We start from the raw sequence: 7678 nt of genomic DNA on the forward strand, positions 1-7678 counted from the left end.
CTCCAGCCTGGGCGACACAGCAAGACTCTGTCTCAAAAAAAACCAAAAAAAACAAAAAAAAGAAAAAAAAAAAAAACAAAAAACTCCTTGCAAGCATAAATTTTAATATGTTATCATGTGGATGTATCATGTTTATTTAACCTCTCTCCCACTGTTCATTTAGGTTGTTACCAGTGTTTACTTTCTGAAAATTAGAATCTTTGATTTTTGAAATCTTGATGGGAAGAAGTAATTACACAATGTAAAGTACATACCCACTTGCGATTTCGGGGGAAAATGTGTTGTTACATCCAATCATAACGTAGATGTTTGTTTACTTATACTTCAAGTGTACTGATGTGTAAAGAACTCTGTCTCTTTTTTTTTGGGTGTATGCTTGAGTCAGAGTTGTATCTCTGCAGAATATGTTTATTTATTTGGTAAGAAGAAGTAAATGGAGTAAAATAATTTTTTTTCTCAGTTTGAAATGAAACTGCTTTATTCCTAAAGAAAAACTTGTTCTCCTGAATGTGGCTATGCATGTCTATGTACATACATGGTTACCCAGAGCACTCGGCTTCTTAAGATCTAGATAAGATAGTTCTATCACTCATTCTATAGCTCATGGATCTTCAAAGTCCCACCCAAGATTTCTGCAGTTTCCTGAGCAGCTTGGTTCTCATCATCTCTGCCTCTGAGATCCTGCTTCCTTGCACCTGTTCCTGTTACATACCATGTGTACCCAGATCTCACATCCAGCTTCTTCCTCAATTTCCACAATACAAATTCACACAGAGCATCTGAATGTGAAGAAATAATGGCTGCTGACATTTATTGAGTACTTACACTGAACCAGGAGAACTTCAGAGGCATAGCTCGATTGAATCTTCATAACAACCCTATGAGATGGGCATTCTAAATACTCCAACTTTACAGGTAAAGAAAGTGAGGTACTGGGAGATTAGGTACAATTTATATGCAGGTATGTTTACTAAAACATTCACTTATTCAAAAGATTAGTAAGCATTGTAATAATTTTGCAAAGTGGTGGGGATTCAATGGAGAAAAATACAGACATGGTATTGGCCCTCAGGAAGCCCACAGTTGAGAGGCAGGAAACAGACAACTAAATCATCAGAGGGGGCAGAGCAAGATGGCGGAATAGAAGGCTCCACCAATCATCTCCCCACCCCACAAGGACACCAATTTAACAAATATCGACCCAAAAAATCACCTTCATAAGGACCAAAACGAAGGTAAACACCCCAGTACCTGGTTTTAACTTTATATTACTGCAAGAGGCATTGAAGAGGTAGGAAAAACAGTCTTGAATCGCCAGTGCCACCCTTCCTCTATCCCCCAGCAGTGGTGGTGTGGTGTGGAGAGTGTCTTTGGTCTCCAGGGGAGGGAGACTACAGCATTTGTGAGGCATTGAACTCAGTGCTGCCCTATGATAACAGAAAACAAAACTGGACCAAACTCAGCTGACACCCACCCATGGAGGGAGCATTTAAACCAGCCTTTGCCAGAGGAGAATTGTTGATCCCTGTGGTCCAAACTTGAGTTCCCCCAAGCCTCACCTCCATGGGCTAAAGTACTCCAGGTCTCTGAATGAACTTGAAAGGCAGTTTAGGCCCCATAGACTGGAACTCCTGGGTGAGTCCGAGTGCTGAACTGCACCCAGAGCCAGTGGACTGGGCTTGTGGGAGTGTGACCTCCTGAGACACCAGCTGGGGCAGCTAAGAGAATGCTGGGATCATTTTTTCCCTCATCCAGGCTAAGCAGCTCACAGCTTCAAAAGAGACTTTTCCCCTCTGCTTGAGGAGAGAAGAGGGAAGCTTGGGGAGGACTGTCTTGCATCTTGGATACCAGCTCAGCCACAGCAGGTTAGGGCACTGGTCAGAGTTGTAAGACCCCCTTTTTAGGCCTTAGTCCTCAGACATTTCTAGACACACGTTGGACCAGAAAGAAACCTGGTGTCTTAAAGGGAAGGATGCAGTCCTGGCAGGATTCATCACCTGCTAACTGAAGAGCCCTTGGGCACTGTATAACCAGCAGCAATGCCCAGGTACTACATTGAGGACCTTGGGTGAATCTCATGAGACTTGCTGGCTTCAGGTGAGGCTCAGCACATTCCCAGATGTGGTGGCTATGGGGTGAGACTCCTTCCACTTGAGAAAAGTGGAGGAAAATGCAAGGGGATCTTGTCTTGCACCTTAAGTGCCAGTTTGGCCACAGGAGGGTAGAGCACAAAGCAGGCTCTTGGGGCCCTCTGTTCCAGGACTTGGCTCTTAAATGACATTTCTGGACCTGTCCTAGGCCAGAGGGGAGCCCAATGCCCTGAAGGGCGAGTCCCAGGCCAGGAAGCATTCATCACAAACTGACTGAAGAGCCCTTGGGCCTTAAGAGAACATTGATGGTAGTCTGGCAGTACTCCCTGTGGGCCTGTGGTGGCAGTGGCCATGGGGTGAGGTTCCTCTGCCTTTGGAAAGGGAAGGAAAGAATGGGAAGGACTGCATCTTGTGGTCTGAGTGCCATCTCAGCTGCAGTAAAATATAACATCAGGTAGACTTCTAAGGTTTTTGACTCTAGTCACTGGCTCCCAGACAGCACATCTGGACATGCCTGGGGCCTGGAGGAACTTACCACCCTGAAGGGAAGGATACAAGTGTGGCTGACTTTGCCACCTGCTGATTGTAGAGCCCCAGGGTCTTGAGTCAACATAGGTCATAGGCAGGGAGTGGTTACAGCAGGCTTTGGGTGAGACCCAATGATGTGCTGGCTTCATGTCTGACCCAGTAAAGTCCTAGTGGTGGTGGTCACAGAAAAAGAAATTTAAAAAATCCAATTTACAATAGCCACACATAAAATTACATACCTAGGAATTAACTTACTGAAAGAAGTGAAAGCTCTCTATAATAAAAACTGTAAAACATTGATGAAAGAAACTGAAGAGGATGCCAAAAAATAAAAAGATATTCCATATTCATGGATTGGAAGAATCAATATTGTTAAAATGTTCATACTACCCAAAGCCATCTACGGATTCAATGCAATCCCGATCAAAACATCAATGACAGGCCAGGCACGGTGGTTCATGCTTGTAATCCCAGCACTTTGGGAGGCTGAGACAGGTGGATCACTTGAGGTTAGGAGTTCGAGACCAGCCTGACCAAGATAGTGAAACCCTATCTCTACTAAAAATACAAAAATTAGCCAGGCATGATGGCGTGCACCTGTAATCCCAGCTACTTGGGAGGCTGAGGCGGAAGAATTGCTTGAACCCGGGAGGTGGAGGTTGCAGTGAGGCAAGAACATGCCACTGCACTCCAGCTAGGGCAACAGAGTGAGACTCCATTTCAAAAAACAAACAAACAAACAAACAACAAATGACATTTTTCACAGAAATAGAAAAAAAAAAATCCTAAAATTTATATGAAATCACAGAAGACTCAGAATAACAAAAACGATCCCAAGCAAAAAGAACAAAACCGGTAGAATCACATTACCTTACTTCAAATTACACTGCAGAGCTATAGTAACCAAACAGCGTAGTACTGGCACAAAAACAGACACATAGGCCAATGGAACAGAATAAAGAACACAGAAACAAATCCACACACCTAGTGAACTCATTTTCAACAAAGGTGCCAAAAGCATTCACCTGGGAAAAGACAATCTCTTCAATAAATGGTGCTGGGGAAATTGGATATCCATATGCAGAAGAAGGGAACTAGACTCCTGCCATATACAAAAATCAAATCAAAATGAATTAAGGACTTAAATCTAAGACCTCAAACAATGAAACAACTACAAGAAAACATTAGGAAAATCTCCAGGACATTGGTCTGGGCAAACATTTCTTGAGTAGTACCCCACAAACACAGGCAACCAATGCAAAAATGGACAAATGAAATCACATCAAGTTAAAAAGCATCTGCACAGCAAAGCAAATAATCAAAAAAATGAAGAGACAACTCACAGAATGGGAGAAAATATTTGCAAACTACCCATATGACAAGGGATTAACAACCAGAATATATAAGGAACTCAAACAACTCTACAGGAAAAAAATCTAAGAATCTGATAAAAAACTAGGCAAAAGATTTCAGTAGACATTTCTCAAAAGAAGACATACACATGGCAACAGGCATATGCAAAGGTGCTCAACATTACTGATCATCACAGAAATGCAAATCAAAACTACAATGAGATAGCATCTCACCCCAGTTAAGATGGCTTATATTTAAAATATAGGTAATAACAAATGCTAGTGAGGAGGTAGAGAAAAGGAAACCCTCACATACTGTTGGTGGGAATCTATGTTAGTGCAATCACTATGGAGAACAGTTTGGAGGTTCCCTAAAAAACTGAAAATAGAGGTATCATATGATCCAGCAATTCTACTGCTGGGTATATACCCAGAAGACAGGAAATCGGTATATCGAAGAGTTATATGCACCTCTCTGTTTGTTGCAGCACTGTTCACAATAGCCAAAATTTGGAAGCAATCTCAGTGTCCATCCACAGATGAATGGATAAGGAAAATGTGGTACATATACACAATGGAGTAGTATTCAGTCATAAAAAAGAATGAGATCCTGTCATTTACAACAACGTGGATGGAACTGGAGGTCATTAGGCTAAGTGAAATAAACCAGGCACAAAAAGGCAAGCATCACATGTTCTCATTTATTTCTGGGATCTAAAAATCGAAACAATTGACTCATGAAGATAGAGAACAGAAAGATGGTTACCAGAGCCTGGTAAGGGTAGTGGGAGGGTGGGAGTAGGGAGGTGGGGATAGTTAATAGGTACAAAAAAAATACTCAGAAAGAATGATAATACCTACTATTTGATAGCACAACAGAGTGACTACAGTCAATAATAACTTAATTGTACATTATAAAGTCACTGAAGGAGCACAATTGGATTGTTGATAGCACAAAGGATAAATACTTGAGGGGATGGATACCTCATTTTACATGATGTAATTTTTACATATTACATGCCTGTATCAAAACATCTCATTTACCCCATAAATATATATATCTGTTATATATAGATCCATATATCCACAAAAATTAAAATACAAAATTAAAAAAGAAATTATCAAAAACATGAATTAGGTGAGGTACTGACTGGTACTCCAGATAATTTTATTTAATCTTTGCAGTTGTGGAAACTTCTTGAATGAAGTGATATCTAATGGAAACCTGAGAGATGATTGGAAGTGAGCCAGAAAATGGGAGAAGAACCAGACAGCAGTGGGTGCAAAGGCTGAGAATGAAGGGCGAGTATGATGAGGCCATGTGGTTGGAGGTTGGAGTGGCTGCAGCAGAATGAGGTGGGGGTGAATGGTGAGAGGGGTGAGGGAATTGGGCAAAAGCAAGGACATAGAGGCCTTGTAGGTCAGGGAGGCTCTTGTAGGCCTGTTAAAGATTTTAGACTCCATCCCAAGGGTAATGGCAAGCCAACGAAGGGTTTAGCCAGAAAAGGGACATGATCGTATTTACATCTTAGAAGGTTACTTTGGTTGCATATAGAGGATGAAATGGACTAGTGGGAAACTGACTAACAGCAGGAAACCCAGAAGGCTTTGCATGGGCCAGGCAAGAACTTATGGTGTCCTTGACTCCAGAAATCTCAATGCCAATGGAGAGAAGTAGATGGATTTGAAATATACTCAGAAGGTTGTATTGGTCAGGGTTCTTAGTTACAAAAAACAATCTATTCCAGGAGATTTATTTGGGAAGAGATTTATTATAGGATATTAGGTAGCTCACAGAACATTCAGGAAGGCTCACCCAATAGACTCTAGTCTGAGCTTTTGGAAAAATACTCTAACGGGGATGGTAGAGAAATCCTTTTGTCATGGTCAAAAAGCTGCCCTGTGACTACAAAACCCAGAACCACAGGGCCTCTGCTACTATCCATATCAGCAACAGGAATGCCCCATGCTCTGCCTAATGCAGTTATGATAAAAGCCTCATGCACATTCATTTAATTAGAAGAACCTTAATCATATACATATCCCCAGTGACAAAGAAGCAAGAGAAATGTACAACCTTTGTACAGGAAGGAATGCTAGAAAGTAACCGGAATGGTTTTGAATGAACCAGCCTGCAGTACATGTCCCAGAGCTGGCAGGGTCAATAGATTTTGGTGGTTGAGGAGAGTAAAAGAGGGTGTTAAGAAAGATGTCTAACTTCTGGTGTGGTATCGGAGGGGATTGTGGTAGATTATATTGAAATAAGAAAAAAACATGGGAGAAGGAAAACCACTTTGGAGGTTGGAGAAAGGGGAGGGATGAGCTCAGTTGGCTATGGTATGACTATGAGGTATCTTGGTCTGTGTATATAGAAGTGTCGCATTAATAGTTAGATTTAGGGATTTGGAGGTGTAGGTTTCTGAGTCATCAACATATGAATGTCATATGTTGAGAGAGACAAGATGGTCATTAGAGAAACAAAATCATGTAGGAAGAGACTGCAGAATCTGTAGCATGGAGAGTCATGGACAGAATACTACCAACACTTACAGGACAGACAGAGCAAGAGGCATCAGCAAAGAGACTGGGAAGTGTTGACTAGAGAGGTGGGAGGAGATTGAGGAAGTGGGATCATGGAAGGCAAGATAAAAGAATGCTTGAAGGAGAAGTGAGTGTGACACTGCTGAATGCCAGTAGAGGTCAAGCAGGTGGAGGACTGAGGGACGTCCAGTGGATTGAATGAGAAGGGGGTCATTGGTGACTCTTCAGGGCATAATTTTAATAGCGTGATAAGGAAGAAAGCCAGAATATAGGGAGTGGAAGAGTGAATAGGATGTCAGAAAGGGAAGAGAAAAATAGAAGATGTATCTTGCCATAAGTTTGTCCATGAAAGGAGAAACAACAGTGGAAAGGAGCATGGGATTGAAGGAAAATTGGGGGTGAAGGGGGAAGGCATGGCTACAGTGTATAAATGGTGATGAGAAACTAGGAGAGAAGAGACAGATTCAGAAAAGAGAGTGATAATTGAGAGATTGAGGTCCCTGAGAAAATAGATGGGGTTAAGCCAGAGTTTAGGCCAACAGAAAATTCATACAGACAATTCATTTTTATTCATTCATTCAAATTATTTTCTTTCTGAGCCATCTGCCTCCTGAAGCTGTTGAGGAGTTCAGAATCCACCATACATTTCCTCATTTAATTATCCTTCTATTTCCTCTCTATTTGCTTGTCCTTCCATCCCTCCCTCCCTCTCTCCCTTCCTTCCTCTTTTCTTTCCTTTCTTCCATCATTTATTTATTGATAACTTTCTTTGAGCCAGACTCTGTGCTAGGTGCAGAGGATACAATGGTGAATAAAACACCTATAGCCTGTTTTCATTGAGCTGACAGAATAATAGGGAGAGAGACATTAATCACATCACAATTATAAACCTGAAATTATAACAGTGATAAGAGGCACAAGGGAGAGGCTCATGGTGCTGCTATAGCATATAATAGGGTGGTTTGCGCTAGCCTGGAGAGTTCAGGAAAAGCTTCTCTGAGAAAGTGGAAATTGAGCTGAGATGTGAAAGATGAGCAGATATTCAGTAGGCAAAGAGGGGTAGGTGGCTGGAAGCAAACAGTATTGTCTGTAATAGGAATGAACTTTAGATATACCAAAATGTTCAACAATGGGTTTTTTCTTTTTCTATAAATTATGGTGCATCCA

This window comes from Rhinopithecus bieti, unplaced genomic scaffold (assembly GCF_001698545.2).
Source record: "Rhinopithecus bieti isolate Rb0 unplaced genomic scaffold, ASM169854v2 scaffold_26603, whole genome shotgun sequence".
Lineage (NCBI taxonomy): Eukaryota > Metazoa > Chordata > Mammalia > Primates > Cercopithecidae > Rhinopithecus > Rhinopithecus bieti.